This window comes from Giraffa tippelskirchi, chromosome 10, assembly GCF_054371585.1.
Source record: "Giraffa tippelskirchi isolate mGirTip1 chromosome 10, T2T-mGirTip1v1.2.pri, whole genome shotgun sequence".
In the NCBI taxonomy this organism is placed as follows: domain Eukaryota; kingdom Metazoa; phylum Chordata; class Mammalia; order Artiodactyla; family Giraffidae; genus Giraffa; species Giraffa tippelskirchi.
Window position 1 is genome coordinate 95,474,261 of NC_137284.1, and position 23,250 is coordinate 95,497,510.

General features: G+C 40.9%; 1 protein-coding gene across 1 annotated transcript in view; it reads right to left on the reverse strand.

Moving 5' to 3' along the window:
- Positions 1-23,250, reverse strand: part of NRCAM (neuronal cell adhesion molecule) — a 320,682-nt gene that overhangs the window by 238,233 nt on the left and 59,199 nt on the right. The window contains 1 exon segment of the mRNA XM_081535995.1: positions 7,076-7,213. The gene's annotated coding sequence lies outside the window, so the exon portion shown is untranslated.

Sequence of the window (23,250 nt, forward strand, 5' to 3'; positions counted from 1 at the left end):
GTAGATAATTTCAACAAAAGCTGTAATTTAAGGAGTGCTTCTTGTGTGTCAGGCACTGAATACTTTGCAACTGAATCCTGGCAACAACTCTAAGAGGCTGGTATTATTATTCCCATCTTTCACAGGAATGGCATGGGCTAGATTATCAGAGATCTTGATGATGATTCTTGAGCCAGTGCCTTACCACAGTGCACACTCATACATGTACGCAAGGCATGGTCCAGGTATGGCGGCCGCTGCAGGTTACCTTTCCTCGAACCAGCCTCTGAGATGAGAATTTACATGTGGAAATTTCACTGGTGAGTGCTGCTGGACTCAACATAAACGGGTGAGCAAAGCAGGTGAGGTAGTGGGAGAAGCTGGACTGCAGTGCAGTCACAACAGAAGCCCCAGCTGACCCTACAGGCCCTGCAGAGTTGTCCTGAAGTGGGGCAAGGGCCTCTGTGTCCCCAAGATGACCAGCCACTGAATGTACGCTGCTGCCCCAGGGGCAATGGGCAGGATCTTGAGTGAGGCAGCTCTCCTTAGCTGACAGCTAAGGGCAGTCACCAAGGAGGGATCCAGCTGTGAGTTTCCAGCAGTTAAGACTCCCAGAAGCTGGGGAAAGAGGATCTTAAGCCTGAAAGGGGCAAGGCTTCTGGGTGACAGCACAGCTCCACTAGAGTGACAAGTTTCGGATCTCTAACTCAGAATATGGTTCTGCGTAATTGCTTATTGACTGGTAAGTTATAAAAAATCATGTAGCGTTCATGTCAAAGAAATTAAAAAAAAAAGTAAGATGGAGGCAGGAAAAGAACTCCAAATACTGCTTTGGTTTCTGTGTAGGAAATACAAAATATCCCTTGTTCTTCTGTCGCTTTCTTCAGCTCTTTCTCTCTTTTTCTGCCTCTGTCCCCTTGCTGTGTCACATTCTCTGTGTGACACACATACATTAATATGATGACTGGAAACAAAACTGGCAATTTGGATAGCAAAGAAGGGAAACAGAAGAGGAGAGAGAATAATTTGAAATATTGGTAACAGATAATTGTTACCCATGCAGATGCTGCCATTTTAAATAGTTCGGCCAATGATAATGCATGTGTCCTCTGAAGGAAAGATGTTACAAAGGATGAATAAACTCTATTAGTGGTTCTGCATCCTCAATAATGCTTCTATCCTTAATCTTTCCTCATATAATTTATTGCCTAAACTATATTAAAAAGACATAATTGCCTCAGGATTGTTCTTGCCAAAAGAAAATTACAAATACTTATACTATCGGTCATTGAAGAGGAAGTTCTGTCTCATTTTTCATTTTATAATGAGAATAATCAAACATGTTTTTAAAGTTTAAAATCAAAATTATGTATTATGTATTGTTCTCTATTTACCCATTATGGAGAAGCTTTTAAAAAGCTAGAAAGCCAACAACTAGCTGGAATGGCTTACTAGGACATGAATTTGAAATAGATCCCCAGGGGATAACGAATCCAGCTTATATTGTGGGGAAATGTGAAGAGTATTAATTCATATTATGCTGCCTTGCTATTCTATTAACGAATGCAAAAAGAAATTCTCCCGGCAATGTTCTCATTTTAACATGAGCAGCAAGATATTAGTACAGAAGCCAGAGTTCAAAAAGTTAATAATAAACCTGAGTCAAGAATGATTTTGAAAGGATTCAGATGACAAAAGGCAGTGGAGAGTGAAAATTCAAATGTAGCAGGACATTATCTGATTAGAAATCCACTGTTATTGTCCTCCACCAAAATGGTCCACAAACTGCTGATGTCTGTGACCTCTACAGTGGGACTGAATTTGGATCCAAACGCTGGTGGCTCAGCATTTCCTGTCCCCTCTCTTTTCAAAATCCCACACTACAAAAGGGCATAGGGTAACACACTTTACTGCTAAATATGATTTGAGCCTTTTGGAAGACTGCCCATTGAGAAGTGTAACCCTGGCAACTCACCGATGGCTTTTACTTTTAAGAGTTTTCTCTAAACAATCTTCCTCCAGCAAAATTCTGTGCTCTACGCACAGGGCAGAAGAAGGGAAGTCTTGAATATTATTTTAAACTCTAAATACTTTTAAGTGGAACCTCCAAAGCTAATATCAGTGCTATCCATTGTGCTTTATTGGCATAATGGTACTTGGAACACTCATTCTGGAATCGGAGCAAGAAGCAGCCACCCAATACTGCTGTCCACAGTCAGACTGTTCAGAAGACCCTACCACCAAACAAAGGACAGCAGTGAAAGCCGACCTGTCCCTTCCCAGACATCACACTATCCTGTGTTTACCGTCTGCAGAAGTCTCTACGTCTCTCCATTTCTGTTCACATCATCATTTTGTCCAATGTGGCCATGCTATGCAGAGAGCAACATGCCAAGACACTGTTTTCCCAGGGCTCTCACTTGTTACCAAGTGAAGGGTATGTGTGCCCGTGTGTGCTAAGTTGCTTCAGTCGTGTCCAACTCTTTGTGACCCTATAGACTGTAGCCCACCAGACTCTTCGTCTGTGGGATTCTCCAGGCAAGAGTACTGGAGTGGGTAGCCATGTCCTCCTCCAGGGGATCTTTGTGACCCAGGGACTGAACCCAGGTCTCCTGCATTGCAGGCAGATTCTTCACCGTCTGAGCTATGAGGGAAGCCCAGTAAAGGGTGTTTTGCCTGCTTTTCAATCCACAGCCAACTGTCTCCACTTCTAGATCCATAAACACAAAGGGTCAAGGGTCTCCTGTTTTGGAGATATCATATTTGTCTGTATCACAAAGACTATGAGTGAGACAGAAGGCAGAAAGAGACCAAAACGGGGAGACATATTTCTTGTGTCCTGCACACAAACAAGTGGAAACTCCTTTCGTGACTGGCAGCTCTCGGATGACTGAAGCATGTTGTGTATCCGGACCCTGAAACAGCCCACTGGTTTCACAGCAATGACTGCCCGTTCTGTGAATTTCAGAGAACAATTCATTGTCCCTGAGACCACCTACAACTTGCATGCATGTGATGTCATTCTAAGTTACACCAACTCAGCATTTCCATGAATTCATTTTCTATACATGAAATTCAGAAAGTCTTACAATGTTTTTGACCCAATCAGAAACAGCCTCTGCTTAAAAGTGTTGATTTTAAAATAAATGAAGAGTGTCTTTTTTTTTTTAATGTATGGAAGTTGCCTTTAATTTAAAAAGGGAAAAAAAGCTGGAAAAAAGTCAAATGTTTCAGGAAAATGGGTTGTATGGCCGGTACTTGCCTTATTAGTGAATGTGCTTAGTATGCCGGTATTGAAAGCACCTACTGGAAAAAACTGGCTTGATAATGGACTGAAATGACAGTTCTTTTTTAAACTGGAATTTAAACCCAGGTGGTTTTGATTCTCTTCCAGTCCTTCCTTTTAGCAGTGGAACCACAATAGAGAATGCTAAAAACAAATTCCATGCTAAAAAGAAATTTTTAGGAGCAAAGATAAAAAAACAATAAAACCTTAATCAGAGCCCAAAGCAGTAAGGCAAAATCTGTTTGCTGAGCAGAGAGTAATTAGCCAAAGCATATGCCATCAGTGTGAACTGATTTACTTAATTCAATTTCCTATTTTAAGACACATAGATAACATCACGATTCAATAAAGATTTGGAATAAGAAGGAAAAAACTCAAGTGGAAAGGACAGAATGTGTTTCAACTGGCCAGGGCTCTGGCTCCAGCTGTCAGCATTATGTACTTAATTCTGCTTCAAATTAATTCTCTTATGTATAAAACTGAAAGTGACAGATTAACTGATCTTGAAAGTTTCTGGAAGGATGCTAGAGAAGTGAACTAGAAAGAGTAAAACAGGAGCATTTTATAATTTTCCGACAGATCTTTAGAAAAAAAAAATCAGTAAGTTCATTACGACCATGGTAATCTAATATAATTCACTCAAAATAGTACTATTGTAAGTATTATTTGAATTTAAAATTTTTACCCATGACATTCCCTCAAAGAAGGCTCTGCGTAATGATTTTCAGAAGTCTGACTTGGGTAGGCTTGACCTCAAACAGTGCAGCCTCTGTTGTAACAGTCTTCCTTAATGACATTCTGGGTTGATTCTGGGAAGACCCAAGGGAGGGACCCTGGCACCACCCCACAGAAGAATGCAAAAAAGATGCTGCTCAGTCTCCCATATGCGAGGCTCAGATCCTGAACAGAGCAATGAAAGGGAGGAATTGACAAGAAATCTCGATTTATACAGGGGAAAAATAAAACACTATACTTTGGAAAGCAAAGCACTTTTCTTAAATAACTTCTATAGCCACTGTGAATTAAAATGGAGACTGGCACTTAGAATTCTACAACATTTTAAGGTTTCATGGGTTTTTAAAATACTAGGTGGAATTTCCTTTCATCAAACTCAAAAGGTCACAACAATGGTCATGACATAAAATCCCAATTTATTATGCCAAGAAAACAGGACCAAGAATAGATACAAATGAAATGACAGGTAATGGCAAAATAAAATGGAAATTGAGAATGTGGTGAATTGTGCTTTAAGTGTACAAATAAATGATAGTGGAGGCTTAAGTACAATATCAAATTTATATTAAAAAAAAAATTTTAACTATTGCCTGTAACTCCCAAATCAATGTTGCTAGTCCTCAGCCCTCCCATAACCACCACACTTACATGTCCAACTAGCTGACAGACATTTTTGACCTACGTGTCCCAAATATACCTCAAAGTCCTCTCCTCCCCACCACCAAGTCCACTTCCCTTCAAATTCTCTTGATGACATCATCATGATTTCCATCACTCAAGTCAGAAACCTGATAATCCCGAGTCCTAATGTTTTCTCACTTCCAATGTTCAAACTATCACAAAATTCAGAATATTCTAGTTGTTCAAAATTTCTTTCTCTATTCCTCACTCAGTTTAGTTCAGTTCAGTCGCTCAGTCCTGTCCGACTCTATGTGACCCCATGGACTGCAGCACACCAGGCTTCCCTGTCCATCACCAACTCCTGGAGCTTGCTCAAACTCATGTCCATCGAGTTGGTGATGCCATCCAACCGTCTCATCCTCTGTCGTCCCCTTCTCCTCCTGCTTTCAATCTTTTTAGGCTTCACTGTCTTTTCTAATGAGTCAGTTCTGCGAATCAGGTGGCAAAAGTATTGGAGCTTCAGTTTCAGCATCAGTCCTTCTAATGAATATTCAAGGTTGATTTCTTTTAGGATTGACTGGTTTGATCTCCTTGCAGTCCAAGGGACTCTCAAGAGTCTTCTCCAACACCACAGTTCAAAAGCATCAATTCTTGGCGCTCACCAATTCTTGGCACTTCTACCCTAATTATAGTCCTCCCATCTCTTCCCCAGATCATTACAAATCTTCCTCCTACAATCTTGCTCACTGTAACTCTTCCTCTCGCTTTCTTCAGGTTAACACATCTAAAAAGCCAATGACTGCCACCTTAAAATCCCTCAGCAGAAAAGGGAATCCTCTTACACTTTTAGTCGGAATTTAAACTGGTGCAGTCAAAATGGAGAACAGTACGGAGGTTCCTTAAAAAACTAAAATATAATTACTATATGATCTTACAATTCCACTCCTGGCATATATCCTGAGAAAGCTGTAATTCAAAAAGATACATGATACATGAACCGCAGCATTCATAGCAGCGCTATGTACAACAGCCAAGACATGGAAACAACTTAAATGCACATCAACAGGTGAATGAATAAAGATGTGGGGGGTGTGTGTGTACACACACACAATGGAATATTACTCAGCCATAAAAAAGAATGAAATAATCCCATTTGCAGCAACATGGATGAACTTAGAAGTTATCATACTAAACGAAGTAAGTCAGACAGAAGATAAGTATTATATGATATCACTTATTTGTGGAATCTGAAAAAAAAGATACAAATGAATTTATTTACAAAACAGAGATAGAATTACACATGTAGAAAACAATCTAATGGTTATCAAAGGGGAATGGGGCTAGGGGAGTCATGAATGAGGAGGTTGGGATAATAAGGTCCTACTGTATAGCACAGGGAACTATATTCAATATCTTGTAATAAACTCTAATGGAAAAGAATCTGAAAAAGAATATATCACTTTTCTGTATACCAGAAACTAAGACAACACTGTAAATCAACCATACTTCAATTAAAAAAAAAAGTTCAGTGCTTACAAACACACATACACACACCCTATACCTATGGGTCAATAATCCTGAATGATTTATTACTTCCATATATGAGTTTTACACAACTATCTCACCACCACCGCCTGCAACAGCCTCCTTCACCCCAACCTGCTTTTTACCAGTCTAATTCCTATTCATCTTTTAAGGGCTATTTCAGGGGTTACCTCCTCCAGGAAGCCTGCTTTCACACACACAATCTTCTGACTCTAAGCTGCATTTGATGCCTTTTTTACTCCTTAGTGCATTCTCAATATACTTAACATCATATTGGAGTGGGTCATATTTATTTATGTGGCTGTCCTGCATTTGACAGATATTCCTTGAAGGGAAGGACTTCACTTCTTAAGATCCTAGCAAAGTATACTGATTTGAAATAAAAATGAATCACACATGGAAGAAAACAGATTGGAGGGTATGAGAGTAATTTGGAGGATTATAAATGTTTGGAAATAGTGACTCCTTTTCTTATGCAAATAATACTTCACAGTTTACAAAGTGCTTTCACATAAGTTATATTGTTTGATTCTTAAAATAATCCTAGAAGGCAGGGTAAGGCAGAAATTAAGGCTGAGAGAGACCTTAAATGCATAAGAAATTTCTGAGAAGAGAAATGTTACTGATTTTTTTTTAAGGGGGGTGTGTGTGTGTGTGTGTGTTTAAATAAGTCTTCATAGATCGTCATTTCACAGATCTACACTTCAGATAAATTCTTATTTGGTCAAAATAGCCAACTGATATCCTTCATGACTACTATAAAATCTCCTGAAAAAGAAAAACTCTCAGTTCTTTACAGAGAATTTTCAATAATGTAGTCCCCTATTCACTCTTCCAAAAAGCAGATCTTTAAGACAGAACAGGTCAATTAGATTTCTAAAGACAAAGAGAAAACGGTTTCATTCTCACCTTCAAAGATTCACCAGGCCAGGAACCTCCCAAAAATTTCCTTGATTCTGGAAGCCGTTCTTTTCCCAGGATGCCAACTTCTAAGAGCAGACTTGGTTAAAGTCTTCAGCACACAAGTGTGGAGTATCACAAAGATTCCTGAAAACAAAACAAACACCCAGCAGTGTAAACCGTTTTGGGTTAGCTAATTCTATTAAGCTTTCATTCAACTATCCTACTAAAATTGACAAGGGGAACTTAATATGTATTAAATCCCATGATGAATTTTAACCAAGCATTACATTAGTTAAGGACATCAATGTCTAAGAAATTTTAAGCAATTTCATGGCAACAGGTAATGAAAATAGGTAACACAATTCCAATTACATTTTGGTATATGATAGAAGTCTGAATGAGCCCTCAATAGCAGGAAACAACTGCTCACAAAAATCAAAGAGAGAAAAAAGGCACTTGATCTAATTTTACTCTAATACTTCATGGGAATACAGAGTGCTGTACAATCACATCAACACACAGGTAGAAGCTGGGGAAAATCTAATACAAACTGCAAAGAACAAACAATGAAGAACTAAGTATTTGATCAAGGTGGATGATCTCAGTGGGGAACACAGACATGCAATTACATTTTGGAGATGGCTTTGAAGGCAGTGAGAAAAGAAGGTATCTTGGAAGGAAGGTTTCAGAACACACCATTGTAAGAAAACAAGCATAATGTTAAGGTAGAACACCATAGAATGAAACCTTAATTAAAAGGAAGCCAACTAACAGAAGTGTTCGAATAGTGTGTTTATTTAATAACTCATTCTTATGAGAAAGTGTGAATAAAACACTGCAAAATGTTCAGAAAACTTGTTTTAAACCAGAACTTGGGGACAGAGTACAGGGAGAAAAGAGAAGCCGGGAGTCTAGACCTGCCTTTGCCATTAATAGTCTGACCTTGGGCTTGCTAAGTGTTTCTCAACCTTGCAGGCACATTTGCACCAGTGGGAGAGGTTTTATAAAATATCAGTGGCTTGGCCCCATATGGCCAAATAAATGTCTGACCAATTACCAATGTATCAGATCAAGTGGGACAGAACCCAAGCATGGGCATTTTTTGAAGGAGAGAAAGTCAGAGGAGGCATTCTTCAATGATTCATCCAGTGCTAAGAGTCCCATCTTCTCTACACAATTTGCATCTGATCTCTAAAACAAATACAATTTAATAATATCCAAATCTTCCAAACTCTATAAAATTAAATAGTTCTCCTTTTCAAATTACAGTTTTCTCCATATATATGCCCAGGAGTGGGATTGCTGGATCATATGATAGCTCCATTTTTCATTTTTGGAGGAACCTCCATACTGTTCTCCACAGAGGCTGCACCAATCTGCATTCCCACCAACAGTATAGGAAGGTTCCCTTTGCTCCAGACCCTCTCCAGCATTTATTACTTGTAGACTTTTAAATGATGGCCATTCTGACCAGTTGAGGGGATACCTCACTGTAGTTTTGATTCACATTTCTCTAATAATTAATGATGTCGAGATTTTTTTCATGTGCCTATTAATAGCCAAAACATGGACACAACCTAAAAGTCCATCAACAAATGAATAGATAAAGAAGATGTGGTATCTTTATATTATGGGATATACTCAGCCATAAAAAAGAATGAAATAACGTCATCTGCAGCAACATGGATGGACCTAGAGATCATACTAAGTGAAGAACACCAAAGACAAACATCATATGATACTGCTTATATGTGGAGTCTAAAAAATGATACAAATGAACTTCGTTACAAAACAGAAACTGATTCACAGATATAGAAAACAAACTTATGGTTACCAAATGGAAAAGTAGGGGGATAAATTAGGAGACTGAGACTAATATATACATGCTACTATATATAAAATAGATAACCAACAAAGACCTACTGTGTAGCACAGGGAACAGCACTCAATATTTTGTAATAATCTATAAGGAAAAAGAATCTGAAAAAGAATAGATATATATAACTGAAATCTTTTGCTGAAACTAACGCAACATTGTAAATCAACTTTATGTCAATTAAAAATAAAACAAACAGTTCCTTAATATTCAAGAGGAGGAAACTAGGGCTCTGAGAGGTACACAGGCTTATATGAGGTCCAAACAAAGGAGTGAGGCCAGGATGGACTCAAGTCTTCCAAGGAGGATAAAAGCCGATCATGAGCTGGGGCCAGACATAATCCTATTTCAGGCTGGGCTGGGTAGGACAGGACCGCACGGATTCACACCATTAACAGGGCCTGACGCTACTGACTTTCTGGGCAGAGGCAAGCATAACCTCAGGATTCCCACCCCTTAAGGAGTAATAAAGATAAAAATAATCCTAAGAGCTAAATTTCTGAGTACTCTCTAAGAGCCCGACATTGTGCTAAGTGCTTTAATGCTCACAAGAAAGCTCTGTCCTAAGGACTATTATTATCCCTGATTTATAAATAAGGAAACTGAAGTTGAGAGTGCTTTGTCTTGCCTCCAAAATGGTGGAAGTGGAATTTTAACAAAGCTGTTTTTTTGCCCAACCATGTATTGCCTGGAGGGAATGCAATAAACAGGCAGCTGGAGGCAAGGCTACTCTGCCCTGTATCGCCCAGCCCTTTTCTTTTTTTTGGCACAAAGCAGTCTCACGTTGGAAAAAGGAAACAGAAGCACCCTGGAGTCTTCTCAGTGCTTTCCGATTTGCTCCAATTAAATAATTAACATTCGTTGTTTGGGAAAAGATGAACATTGTATGGAATACTTTTTCTTCTCCCTTTATAACACATACACACACACTTGCAAATTAGTAGAATTTGAATCGTGAGATTTAAAGCCACTACTTTGGAGACTTCAGCTCAGACAAGTGTCAGAAGAGTCACCACTGAAATCTGTCCTAAATGATTCAGTCCACCATGACCTGTGAATTTTAAAGCTTAACTGAAATCTCTGGAAGGCCATTTACAATTCCTTAGGGAAAAATGTCTGAAACACTCTTACACTCATCTTCAAAATCTTAGAAAAGTATCTTTGTTGCAGTTTGCTGGTCCGGTACATTTACATTATGTAAATGATTTCCTTTCTTTAAATAGCTACTGACTATAATAAAATCTAATTTATAAATATTCCACATACGAAATATATTTTATTAAGAGGCTAATGCAAAGCACTGCTTCTGACACCTTAGGCAGCTCATAATTATACTGTGGCAGAAATCATCTTCATAGCTCATTTTAAAAATAATGTGAAAAGATGGTTTTCATTAAGACACTTCTGGGAAGAAATAAAAGAGTGACAGTAAAAATGAAAACATAGTTTGGGAATTGGAAGGGGCCTGGAAGGTGTTTCCAACCATCCATCTGCCTACAACCTATTCCATTTTCAAGGTACTCTGTACAGAACTGAATCTCTCTTCTTGTAGCTTTCACTCCTTGATCCTAGATCTGGCTCTTGGATATAGATCCAGATTCACATCTTAGTGTAAACCTCCCCAACCACAGCCCACTGTTCAGACAAAACAGGGATCAACTGCTGTTTTAGTAGAGGTGGCCACTGATAGGACCCGGGGGAAGCACCTGATGCCAGGGCATTCTCAGAGGCTGGAAGATGACCCATGAGGTTGCTTTGTGCCAAAGCTTCTGCCCTAGCGTGTGTTAAGTCACTGTAGTCGTGTCCGACTCTTTGCGACCCAATGGACTGTAGCCCACCAGGCTCCTCTGTCTATGGGATTCTCCAGGCAAGAATGCTGGGGTGGGTTGCCAAGACCTCCTCCAGGGGATCTTCCCCACCCAGGGATTGAACCTGAATCTCTTAGGTCTCCTGCACTGGCAGGCAGGTTCTTTATCACTAATGCCACCTGGGAGAAAAAAATGATTATCCGCCAAGTCAATCAAATCAGCTCTCTCTGGGACCTGGATCAGACACTAGGAGTCAGATGAGAACCTACTGAATATGCAGAGGTAAGCAGCAAGAGCAGAGATGATGAGAGAGAAGACTCATTCCCTGAAGTAGCATCCAACCCTAATAACCTCCCACTTTTCAGATCCAGATGGGCATCAGTCCTTCTTCCTAAGGGTGTCCTGAGTGAGTCTCTGTTCTCTACAGCTCCAGATGCCCAACGCATATCCACTAAAGTTATGCCACCTCAATTACCAGCTGTTCTTATAGCTACATATCAGGTTGACAGCAGCTTCATTATTTTTTGTAGGTATTTTTGCTAGAACCAAGAGGAGGTTTTCTTTTCACCCCATTAATATTTCACTTTTTGAGAATGGAGTTTATCATTATAACTTGTCAAAAACATTTGACATCTCAATTCCGCCCTTTCAAAATATGTATTATGCCTTTCACCTCCCTGTCATCTACAGATTAGACAAGCATGCCATGTAGAATGCTGTTCATGCGATGATACAACACAGAATGGGACACTATTTCACAGAGTCAATAGTGGTATAAAAAATAGTGAAAACCAAACTGTCAATAAATTAAAATGAATTAATTTTAGCCTCTGGTCATTCTTTAATTTTAATCATTAGCAGTTCTCCAACTTGACTGCAAATCATCCTGAAGATATAAATAGCTACATAAACTGACATGACCAAGCAGTTGATTTTGTTAGATAAAGGTTTTAACAAAAACCCAGAAGAATTAGGCTTCAACATCATTAGGGAAAAATAGGCCATAGTTGAGATAATTGGCAACATGAACTTTGTGGTTAGAGTAATTACCTGTGCAGCAGACCAAGAAGTTATATTTGAGAAACATATTGCAAAAACAGTCAAGCTCGCCTCATCCTTCCCTGAGGCAATCATGAAAGTTAGCAGAATCTGTCATTGTAGGTCAGCTGGTATACCCCTGACAGTGAAATTGTTCTCCAAAGATCTTAGCTACTTTGTCTAACTTTGCTTTCAGTAAGTCACATGGGATTTCTCCGTACAGTAAACACACACACACACACACACAGACACAGACACATAAGAGGGCTTTCTAAGTTCCTGTGTCTGCTTTCCTTAGTTTTTCTGTCTTCACCTCGACTGCCAGGCTGTCAAGCTATAATTTCTCATGGTGGTGGGTGTGCCTGCCCAGAGCAACTAAGCCCATCCTCTGGGCTCTAACTGGATACTACCGGTCTTCCTAGGGTTGAATCTGTATAAAAGAAGACCAGGGACATGGGCTGATCAGTTCAGTCGCTAAGTCATGTCTGACTCTTTGCACCCCATGAACCACAGCACGTCAGGCCTCCCTGGCCATCACCAATTCCCGGAGTCTACCCAAATCCATGTCCATCGAGTCGGTGATGCCATAATGCCATCTCATCCTCTGTCGTCTACTTCTCCTCCTGCCCTCAATCTTTCCCAGCATCAGGGTCTTTTCAAATGAGTCAGCTCTTCACATCAGGTGGCCAAAGTACTGGAGTTTCAGCCTCAATATCAGTCCTTCCAATGAACACTCAGGACTGATCTCCTTTAGGATGGACTGGTTGGATCTCCTTGCAGTCCAAGGGACTCCCAAGAGTCGTCTCCAACACCACAGTTCAAAAGCATCAATTCTTCGGCACTCAGCTTTCTTTATAGTCCAACTCTAACATCCATACATGACCACTGGAAAAACCACAGCCTTGACTAGATGGACCTTTGTTGGCAAAGTAATGTCTCTGCTTTTTAACATGCTGTCTAGGTTGGTCATAACTTCCCTTCCAAGGAGTAAGCGTCTTTTAATTTCATGGCTGCAATCACCATCAGCAGTGATTTTGGAGCCCAAAAAAATAAAGTCTGACACTGTTTCCATTGTTTCCCCATCTATCTGCCATGAAGTGATGGGACTGGATGCCATGATCTTAGTTTTCTGAATGTTGAGTTTTAAGCCAACTTTTTCACTCTCCTCTTTCATTCACTTTCATCAAGAGGCTCTTTAGTTCCTCTTCACTTTCTGCCATAAGGGTGGTGTCATCTGCATATCTGAGGTTATTGAGATTTCTCCCGGCAATCCTGATTCCAGCATGCTTCCTCCAGCCCAGCGTTTCTCATGATGTACTCTGCATAGAAGTTAAATAAGCAGGGTGACAATATATAGCCTTGACATGCTCCTTTCCCTATTTGGAACCAGTCTGTTGTTCCATGTCCAGTTCTAACTGTTGCTTCCTGACCTGCATACAGGTTTCTCAAGAGGCAGGTCAGGTGGTCTGGTATTCCCATCTCTTTAAGAATTTTCCAGTTTATTGTGATCCACACAGTCAAAAGCTTTGGAATAGTCAATAAAGCAAAAATAGATGTTTTACTGGAACTCTCTTGCTTTTTTGATGATCTAGCGGATGTTGGCAATTTGATCTCTGGTTCCTCTGCCTTTTCTAAAACCAGCTTGAACATCTGGAAGTTCACGGTTCACGTATTGCTGAAGCCTGGCTTGGAGAATTTTGAGCATTACTTCACTAGCGTGTGAGATGAGTGCAATTGTGTGGTAGTTTGAGCATTCTTTGGCATTGCCTTTCTTTGGGATTGGAACGAAAACTGACCTCTTCCAGTCCTGTGGCCACTGCTGAGTTTTCCAAATTTGGTGGCATATCGAGTGCAGCACTTTCACAGCATCATCTTTCAGGAGTTGAAATAGCTCAACTGGAATTCCATCACCTCCACTAGCTTTGTTCGTAGTGATGCTTTCTAAGCCCTGTTGGACTTCACATTCCAGGATGTCTGGCTCTAGGTGAGGGATCACACCATCGTGATTATCTGGGTTGTGAAGATCTTTTTTGTACAGTTTTCTGTGTATTCTTGCTACCTCTTCTTAATATCTTCTGCTTCTGTTAGGCCCCTACCATTTCTGTCCTTTATCGAGCCCATCTTTGCATGAAATATTCCCTTGGTATCTCTAATTTTCTTGAAGAGATCTCTAGTCTTTCCCATTCTATTGTTTTCCTCTATTTCTTTGCACTGATAGCTGAGGAAGGCTTTCTTATCTCTCCTTGATATTCTTTGGAACTCTGCATTCAGATGGGAATATCTCTCCTTTTCTCCTTTGCTTTTTGCTTCCCATCTTTTCACAGCTATTTGTAAGGCCTCCTCAGAGAGGCATTTTGCTTTTTTGCATTTCTTTTTCTTGGGGATGGTCTTTATTCCTGTCTCCTGCAAAATGTCACGAACCTCCATCCATAGTTCATCAGGCACTCTATCAGATCTAGTCCCTTAAATCTATTTCTCAGTTCCACTGTATAGTCATAAGGGGTTTTATTTAGGTCATACCTGGATGGTCTAGTGGTTTTCCCTACTTTTTTCAATTTAAGTCTGAATTTGGCAATAAGGAGATCATGATCTGAGCCACAGTCAGCTCCCGGTCTTGTTTTTGCTGACTGTATAGAGCTTCTCCATCTTTGGCTGTAAAGAATATAATCAATCTGATTTCAGTGTTGACCATCTGGTGATGTCCATGTGTAGAGTCTTCTCTTGTGTTGTTGGAAGAGGGTATTTTTATGACCAGTGTGTTCTCTTGGCAAAACTCTATTAGCCTTTGCCCTGCTTCATTCTGTACTCCAAGGCCAAATTTGCCTGTTATGCCAGGTGTTTCTTGACTTCCTACTTTTGCATTCCAGTCCCCTATAATGAAAAGGACATCTCTTTTGGGTGTTAGTTCTAGAAGGTCTTGTAGTTCTTCATAGAACTGTTCAACTTCAGCTTCTTCGGCATTACTGGTTGGGGCATAGACTTGAATTACCGTGATATTGGATGGTTTGCCTTGGAAACAAACAGAGATCATTCTTTCATTTTTGAGATTGCATGCAAGTACTGCATTTCGGACTCTTTTGTTGACCATGATGGCTACTCCATTTCTTCTAAGGCATTCCTGCCCACAGTAGTAGATATAATGGTCATCTGAGTTAAATTCACCCATTCTAGTCTATCTTAGTTCACTGATTCCTAGAATGTTGATGTTCACTCTTGCCATCTCCTGTTTGACCACTTCCAATTTGCCCTGATTCATGGACCTAACATTCCAGGTTCCTATGCAATACTGCTCTTTACAGCATCGAATCTTGCTTCTATCACCAGTCCCATTCACAACTGGGTGTTGTTTTTGCTTTGGCTCCATGCCTTCATTCTTTCTGGAGTTATTTCTCCACTGATCTCCAGTAGCATATTGGGCACCTACTGACCTGAGGAGTTCATCTTTCAGTGTCCTATCTTTTTGCCTTTTCATACTGTTCATGGGGTTCTCAAGGCAAGAATACTGAAGAGCCTGATGGATAGGTCTTAAAGAACATATGTAAGCGCATCTCTTCAAGAGATGAGAATACCAGACCACCTGACCTGCCTCCTGAGAAATCTGTATGCAGGTCAAGAAGCAACAGTTAGAACTGGACATGGAACAATGGACTGGTTCCAAATTGGGAAAGGAGTATGTCAAGGCTGTATATTGTCACCCTGCTTATTTAACTTATATGCAGAGTATATCATGTGAAATGCTGGGTTAGATGAAGCACAAGCTGGAATCAAGAAGAAGTATCAATAACCTCAGATACGCAGATGACACCACTCTTCTGGCAGAAAGTGAAGAGGAACTAAAGAGCCTCTTGATGAAAGTGAAAGAGGAGAGTGAAAAAGCTGGCTTAAAACTCAACATTCAAAAAACTAAGATCATGGCATCTGGTCCCATCACTTCATGGCAAATAGATGGGGAAACAATGGAAACAGTGGCAGACTTTATTTTTTTGGGCTCCAAAATCACTGCAGATGGTGACTGCAGCCATGAAACTAAAAGATGCTTGCTTCTTGGAAGAAAAGCTATGACAAACCTAGATAGTGTATTAAAAACAGAGACATCACTTTGCCAACAAAAGTCCATCTAGTCAAAGCTATGGTTTTTCCAGTAGTCATGTATGAATGTGAGTTGGACCATAAAAAAAGCTGAGCACTGAAGAATTGATGCTTTTGAACTGTGGTGTTTGAGACGACTCTTGAGAGTCCCTTGGGCTGCAAGGAGATCAAACCAATCAATCCTAAAGGAAAGAAACCTTGAATATTCATTGGAAGGACTGATGCTGAAGCTGAAATCCAATACTTTGTCCACCTGATGGGCAGAACTGACTCATGGGTAAAGATCCTGATGCTGGTAAAGATTGAAGGTGGAAGGAGAAGGGAACAACAGTGGATGAGATGGTTGGATGGCATCACCGACTCGATGGACATGAGTTTGAGCAACCTCCAGGAGTTGGTGATCGACAGGGAAGCCTGGTGTGCTGCAGTCCCTAGGGTCCCAAAGAGTTGGACACGACTGAGCAACTGAACTAAACTGAAATGCATGTATGGATCTCATGCCGTGTCTCTTGGCCACACAGAGGTCCTCTTGGTGTGTTTTTTCCTCTGTTGTGTTGAACTGTTCAACTGTTCATTCAACAATCATTGTTCAGGTCCAACAGTGGCCAGGTCCTAGCCCTGGGAGCCACAAGAAACACAAAGGTGACTAAGACATGGCAGCTTCTACTCCAAGACAGAGATGAGAGATCATAATAGCATCTTGGGCTGTATGGCATTTTTATGATATTTTTCATAGAAGTAATCTCACTTAATTCAGAAAAGTAAGTATTCTACTTGACATTTTACAGATAAAAATAAACTAAGAGCAGGTTACTTGTCAATGATTCATCCCAGTCAATAAGTGGCAAAGCCAGGACACCGAAAGCAAATCATGTGATTCTTAGTCATGTTAGCTCCACCAACACGGAAGCAATCATGGTTTATGTGGATAACATGACTACCTAGCAACACATATTGTGTGCTTACTCCACACAGGGTACTTTTGTCACTGGCTGGCAGATATTTGATCTTCATGGGAACTTTATGAGGAAGGAGGTCTTATTCTCCCAGAGGAGAAAACTGAGACACAAAAAGCGGTCTAATGGCCCAAGGCTGTATGGCCAGTTGGTGGCAGAAAGAGATAAACACCATCAGAATGGTGCCACCCAGGAGAAATGTGGAGAGAAGTCACTGGATCTGTTGCTAGGAAGAATGCTAAGAAAGTTTTGGAACGTTTTCGAGCATTTCCAGAACAGTGAGACTTTTCTTCTCTTGTAAATCCTGTGAGAAGAGACTGGCATCGGAGACGAGAAAAAGATGGCAAATCCCAGAAAAGGAGAAAGTGTGATGCCCCCCCCTCCCCCACCGTGGCTGTGGATGTGTGAGAGACCTGCCGGCACAGACAGCTTCTGGCATAGGAATGCCATCTGCTGTTGGAATACTTGCTATGGATATTTTCTGTGATTTCAGATGCTTTGGACAGATCACACTGCTTGAGCAAAGCAGAGAGAAGAGACTCTTGGCATTTGCGGCCTTCTGTTTGTGCCTGGTGATCTTACAGTGACTGCCTGGGAGGCTCGTGTGCTGGCAGTTTGCTGGGATACCAGTTTGCATCACACAAATTTGCTGGCAGCTCCACACTCACACCTCAGAGTGGCTTCTTTATTCTGAACCTGTGTTCAGGTAGGAAAGGAAGGAGCCAATCAGAAAAGAAGTGCTTCAGCCTTCAATGAGTGATTGTCATGAGCCAGATGTAGGCTGAGGGCCTCCCTGACAATACTTCTCTTAACCCCATAAGTAATTCCATAAGATGGCCGTTGGCAGAGCAGCTGTCTACATGGGCAAACTGTGCACTTTTAAACGATGACAATTCTGACCAGTGTGAGATGGAACCCCACTGCAATTCTGATTTGCATTTCTCTAATAATTAATGATCTTGAGCATTTTGTCACATGCCTATTGGCCATCTGTATGTCTTCTACTTGGAGAAATGTCTATTGAAGTCTTCTGGCCATTTTTTTGACTGGGTTGCTTATGTTTCTGTTATTGAGTTGTATGAGCTCCTATACCCTTGAATTTATGCCCAGAAGTTTCAGAATCAGTTTCAACATGGTCTGCTATGTCCCTAGGAATTCAGAGGTAGAGGGAGGAATGTGTCAAAGGCTGGAATATACCTGGTGCAGTGCTGGGGATGTTAGTGGCTGACATGAATATTGTGAACGGCATATCAAGTGTCTGGGGCTTCCAGAGGAGGGAGAAGGTATTTCTGGCTGGAATCAGGCAGTAAATACTGATGACTTCATGGAGACCTGGCAGTGAAAGAGAAGAGAGAAAGAGAATGGCACCTCTAGGGAGAAGCAGAGATAAGAAGTGGATTTCAGCCAGAGGAGATTTGAGCCCACTTATAGGCTGAGGAGACATGTAATAAAGAGAAACAGAGAGAGAATGAAGCTGCAAGTGGCAAAAACAGTGGACAGAGTCAAGGCCAAGAGTAGTGGGCTGGTGGTCAGGGACAATTGATCCTTGGAAGAAAAGCTATGACAAACCTAGACAGCATATTAAAAAGCAGAGGCATCACTCTGCTGACAAAGGTCCATACAGGCAAAGCTATGGTTTTTCCAGCAGTTACATATGGATGTGAGAGTTGAACCATAAAGAAAGCTGAGCTCCAAAGAATTGATGCTTTTGAATTGTGGTATTGGAGAAGACTCTTGAGAGTCCCTTGGACAGCAAGGAGGTCAAACTAGTCAATCCTAAAGGAAGTCAACCCTGAATATTCACTGGAAGGACTGATGCTGAAGCTGAAACTGCAACACTTTGGCCACCTGATGAAAAGAGCGGATTCATTGGAAATGACCCTGATGCTGGAAAAGATGGAGGGCAGGAGGAGAAGGGGGCGACAGAGGATAAGATGGTTGGATGGCATCATCCACTCAATGGACATGAGTGTGAGCAGACTCCAGGAGACAGTGAAGGACAGGGAAGCCTGGCGTGCTGCAGTGCATGGGGTCACAAAGAGTTGGACATAACTTAGGGATTGAACAACAAGGGGTGCATACACTGATTTCATGTCTCCTCCCTTGTTGAAGAGAACACTCCTCAGATTGATGGGCCTTGGAAACGAATTTTCCAAAACCAATGTGATAAGCCCATATGCAGAAACCTGCTAATGTGCATATTGCCCTACCCTCTTGCTAAACAACAGTTGGAGTCAGTCAAAATGAAATGAAATGCCAACACACTTCAACAGGAATACACATGCTTTGCAACACTGAACTGGAGTTTAATAGAATAAATCAAACAAATCTGCTTGGATGTCTGAGAACCAACTGAACTAGTTCCAACTTGACCAGGGGTTTGTTTATTTTGCTGAAGTCCTGTCATTCATGCAAACTGCGTAACAAACAGGGAGTGAGGGCCCACCTACCAGGCAATTCACACTATTTCCAAGCTGGAATGCTAATGGTTTTTATTTTCAGTCCTCATTTTGACTGGACTGTTTTATTTTACTGGGGAGAACTTTTGCAGGTGATTTTTAATAGCACTGCTTTTTACTGATAAAAAAAATGCATTTTCATTTTTCAAAATATGAAAAAGTAAAGGTTAAAAAATTAAAACCAAATGTTTTCTTCTATCCCCAGAAATTTAAAAACTGTCAATGTTTTAGTGTATGTCTTCCAAGTGTTCTATTTTTCCTGAATGTGTGTGCATATACATTTTTCAAAATAGAAGTGGAATCATATAGGATACACTGATTTAGTAACTCACTGTTCTCACCTAATAATACAAGATGACCATAGTCTACAAAGTCATTTAATGTCTGCATAATATTCTAGCATATAAAGAAATCATCTTCATTAAACCAACTTCCAAATATTGGCCATTAAAGCTATTCTATTTGGCTGACTTTTAAAAATCATATTCTAAAGAGATACTATTTTACTAGTACTGGCTGAAAAACAATCAGTGACAATCTTACACATTTGACACACAGAGCATTATTAAGTTGAAAATTACATTTCCCTCATCAGGATTTTGATCAACTGAACTGAGAGAGTTTCAGGCTGGGTGCCTGCTTGGAGCGGTGGCAGCCCATGTTTCCACTTGGGTCCCCATCAGGTCCCACTTGACTCCCACCATCCCCATCATGGCCCTGCCTTTGCCAGATTTTCTTACATCTGCAGTTTTCCAATGAGTGTTCTGCTTGCTTCCATGTGATCAGAGGCACTGGCTAACTTAGATTACTGCTAAATCTTGGCTTTTGTAGTGAACATATCAGAGCAGAAGAGATGAACACATGAGTCCCCAATCCAGACTGTGTAGAAACAGTCCTTTGTGGGACAGAAAGAAAGTTTAAGAGAAACACACTGATAGCCTGAGAGAAAAAGACATATTATGTCTCAAAAAAAAAAAAAAGGCTGGGTTGTGAAATGATAAATAACTCTTCTCATTGATGTTACTATTATTAAATATTAGATGAGACCAGCTATAACAGCTCAGGATTCCGAGGCTCATTTGCAGCCCCTCCCCCTCCACTGGCACTGAGGAATCCATAGATGATGTGTTCACTACCGTGACCGTGGCTATGGTTTCACACATGCCCACATATGGCAAAACTGATCAGACTGTTCATCATGAATATGTGCAGTTTGTTGTTATGTGAATTGGACTTCAACAAAGCTGTTAAAAAATTAAGACCCCAGGTGCACCAAATCCACACCTGAGATACTGATTTAACTGGTCTTAAGCAGATATGCCGATGACACCACCCTTATGGCAGAAAGTGAAGAAGAACTAAAGAGCCTCTTGATGAAAGTGAAAGAGGAGAGTGAAAAAGTTGGCTTAAAGCTCAACATTCAGAAAACTAAGATTATGGTATCTGGTCCCATCACTTCTTGGCAGATAGATGGGGAAACAGTGGCTGACTTTATTTTTGGGGGCTCCAAAATCACTGCAGATGGTGACTGTAGCCATGAAATTAAAAGACGCTTACTCCTTGGAAGGAAGGTTATGACCAACCTAGGCAGCATGTTAAAAAGCAGAGACGTTACTTTGCCAACAAAGGTCCGTCCAGTCAAGGCTATGGTTTTTCTAGTGGTCATGTATGGATGTTAGAGTTGGACTATAAAGAAAGCTGAGTGCCGAAGAATTGATGCTTTTGAACTGTGGTGTTGGAAAAGACTCTTGAGAGTCCCTTGGACAGCAAGGAGATCCAACCAGTCCATCCTAAAGGAGATCAGTCCTGGGTGTTCATTGGAAGGACTGATGTTGAAGCTGAAGCTCCAATACTTTGGCCACCTGATGTGAAGAACTGACTCATTTGAAAAGACCCTGATGCTGGGAAAGATTGAAGGCAAGAGGAGAAGGGGATGACAGAGGATGAGATGGTTGGATGGCATCACCGACTCAATGGACATGAGTTTGGGTAAACTCCAGGAGTTGGTGATGGACAGGGAGGCCTGGTGTGCTGTGATTCATGGGGTCGCAAAGAGTCAAACATGACTGAGCGACTGAATTGAACTGAACTGAAGCGGTTCTCCTAATGGGAAGCCAAGAATCATGAAGCCAAGAATCGTTGATTAACATAAAACAAAGCATTCCAAAGCTAAATGAGAAGATAAATTGATATAATTGATATGAAAGTACAAGAGAACATTTTTAAAGAAGTGATTCTATCATTTTCCAAGTACAAAGAGCACATATCTGCCTTTTTAAAGTGTTACCCAGCAAAGAAATTGAGTCTTGCTTCAATAATCTGTAATAATTAATTAAATCTAACTTTAAAGAGCCTACTGCCTCCTAGGGACTATTCCAGACAGTTGTTAGATCATGTAGAACTGATACTGTTAAAAGCCCAACATTCTCTGAGGTGGATTTAAACTAGATTAAATCCACCAACTAGTTGAGATACTGATCTATCTAGGAAAAACAAAACACATAAAATGTCACAATGAACTTGATATGGCCCCACAGGGTGATCACAGATTCTCTCTGGGAGCGGTTCAAATCCAGGAGGTTTTGCTCTGTTTGCCAAGCCACGAAGCTGGGCACAGGCCTTTTAGCAAGAATGTGGGAAAAGCTCTCCCAGAAAATTGGACTCTTCCTGCCAGAGGGCACCATCATCCTCTCCGGACATTGGAGGCTGTATGCCAGGGTTCCATCTATAGATCCCAAGACAGCTTCACATTCATAATAAAATAGCCAAACCTTCATACTAGAGAAAATTAATATTCAATATTCACTCACATATGTCTTTACTCTGTTATTAATAAGAAACTTTGAAGATAATTAGTGTTGGCTTTGACTGCAGTTTGGAACTGCACCCAGCTGGAAAGAGGCCACAGAGCTTAGGGTTTCACTCCTCACCAAGGCTGAGCGCTCTTGGAAAGGGATTAGAAGAGAAAAGAATGGAACCAACCTTCATTTAGAAAGAAACAATCTCCTTGAGTTAACGGACTGTGGCTGTCACCAGCACAGCTCTTCTCAGTCCCGTCACCCCAGACTCCATAGGACACAGCAAAATAAAATCAGAGAAATGAAATGCTGCGGGTTGGAAAAGGGATGAGAGGTGTGGTGTGCCTGGGGAGCTGCTGGTGATAAGGCAAAAACACCTGAGCAGGTGAAAAAGGTGGATGAGGAGCAGCAGACAATCTCAAAGGAACACGACCCCTTTAATCGGAGAATGAATGAATGAATGCCATGCGGGAATTCAAGAGCAATGTTACAGCTGACCAGAGTATCAAGAGAAAAGTAATCTGGGAAAAGGAATGATTTCCAGATACTGACTACTATCACCACTTCAGCTAAAATGAAACAATATTGACTTTTTTTTTTACTCAGTAGAAATGAATGAAAAATTTTCTATCTCTTACAGGAAAAAGAGAAAAAATAAGAGCAACCTGTAAATTACCATCAATAACCAGCCAAATGCTTTTCATGGCTCCTTCTCTGCTAACACCCTGCTAACAGACATACCAAAAACTGGGGCTCCTCTCGACATGTCCTCCCCCATTGTCCCACCTGTCCAACGCCCCCTGTTAGCCTCTCTGCGGAGTCTTTTTAGATTCATGACCTATCACTCTTCAGTTCTCTTTTCACCTCCAACATTTCTCAGGTCATCCCAGGCTCCAGGCACCAGCCTGAGGATCAAATCACCCCACCTCCATCCCAGTGTCCCCCTCAGGGGCCCAGGAACTGTTTTGTTTTGCTTTTTTGGTGTTGACACAATGCCTTAGTAACACACATACCCCACACACAATGCAATGCTCTGGGTGTCTGAACATCACATTCTGAGAGACCTGTGATATACCCTCATTTCAATGAGAAATTCAGCTTTAACAAAATTTCCCCAGGCAAAAACAAGCCTCACACTCCATAGAAACTGTGAATAC